Genomic DNA, 1623 nt, shown 5'->3' on the forward strand with positions numbered 1-1623 from the left:
TTGAATAAGTGGTGGGCAGATTTGGTATACAGGATAGGAATGGAGACGGACAGATGGCGGTAGGTTTTGCAAAATTGATGGGAATGGCAATAGCGAACACTTTTTTCCAGAAAAATCATAGGGTTACTTATAAGAGCTGAGAGCCCGAAGGATCTTGAAGGACCTAAACTGCATCTTGTACAGACAAGGTAACCTGAAAGAGATCAGTGACTTCAAAGTAGTTGTAGGTGAGAGTGTAGCCAGACAGCATAGGATGCTGGTTGTAGGATGACTCTGGTAACAAGGAAGATCAAGAAGACAAAGGCAGAGCAGAGGACAAAGTGGTGGAAGCCGAACAGGGAGGAGTGTTGCATGGTTTTCAGGGAGGAGTTGAGAAAGGGTCTGGGTGGTCAGGGAGAGCTTCCAAAGGATTTGGACAACAACAGCAAATGTTCTCAGGGAGACAGGGAGGAGAGTACTCTGTGTGAAATCTTGAAGGAAAGTAGAAAAGGAGACTTGGTGGTGGAATGAGGAAGTGCAAGAGTACATACAGAAAAAGCAGTTAGCAAAGAGGAAGTGGGATATTGAGAGGACTGAAGAGAACAGACAGGAGTACAGGAAGATACAATTCAAGATAAATATAGAGGTAGCAAAGGCAAAACAACGGGCGTACAATGACCTGGATGCTCAGCTGGACAGTAAAGAGGGAGCGAATGATCTATACAGGTTGGTGAAACACAGAGATAAAGATGGAAAGGATGTAAAACATGTCAGGGCGATGAAGGATAGAGAGGGAAATGTACTGACAGATGGTAAAAGAGTGAATGGGCAATGGACAGAGTACTTTGAAGAGCTGATGAACGTGGAAAATTAAAGAGAGGCAAGGGTAGAAGAGGTGACTGTTGCAAACCACAGAGTAGCACAGATTAGTAAAAGTGGAGTGAGGAAGGCACTAAAGAGGATCAAGAGTGGAAAGGCAGTGGGTCCTGATGATATACCTGTGGATGTGTGGAAATGTATAGGAGAGGAAGAGGTAGAATTTCTGACTCGATTATTCAACAGGATCTTAGAGAGTGAGAAGATGACTGAAGAATGGAGACAAAGTGTGATGTGCCCATTTTTAAGAATAAGGGGGATGTGTAGAGTTGCGGAAACTATAGGGGGATAAAGTTGATGAGCCATACAATAAAGTTATGGGAAAGAGTAGTGGAAACTACATTGAGAGAAGGAGTCAGTATTAGTGAACAGCAGTATGGCTAAATGCCCAGAAAGAATACTACAGATGCAGTATTTGCTTTGAGAATGCTAATAAAGTAGTACAAAGAAGGCAAGAGGGAGCTGCATTGTGTTTTTGTACACTTCAAAAAAGCATATGACAGGGTTCCAAGAGAGGAGCTCTGGTATTGTATGAGGAAATATGGAGTGGCAGAGAAGTATGTTAGACTGTTACAGGACATGTATGCTAGCTGTGAGACAGTGGTAAGGTGTGCTGTCAGGGTAACAGAGAAGTTCAAGGTGGAGGTGGGACTACATCAGGGATCAGCTCTGAGCCCCTTCTCTTTTTCAGTGTTGATGGACAGACTGACAGATGACATTAGACAAGAATCCCCATGGCCTATGATGTTTGCAGATGATATTGTGATC

General features: G+C 43.5%; 1 pseudogene; it reads left to right on the forward strand.

Moving 5' to 3' along the window:
* Positions 1–267: 267 nt before the first annotated feature.
* On the forward strand, positions 268–1122 carry LOC147235571 (uncharacterized; annotated as a pseudogene).
* Positions 1123–1623: the final 501 nt, after the last annotated feature.

Source organism: Fistularia commersonii, chromosome 3 (assembly GCF_037954325.1).
Source record: "Fistularia commersonii isolate RoL2024-O1a breed Wild chromosome 3, RoL_Fcom_v1.0, whole genome shotgun sequence".
NCBI lineage: Eukaryota > Metazoa > Chordata > Actinopteri > Syngnathiformes > Fistulariidae > Fistularia > Fistularia commersonii.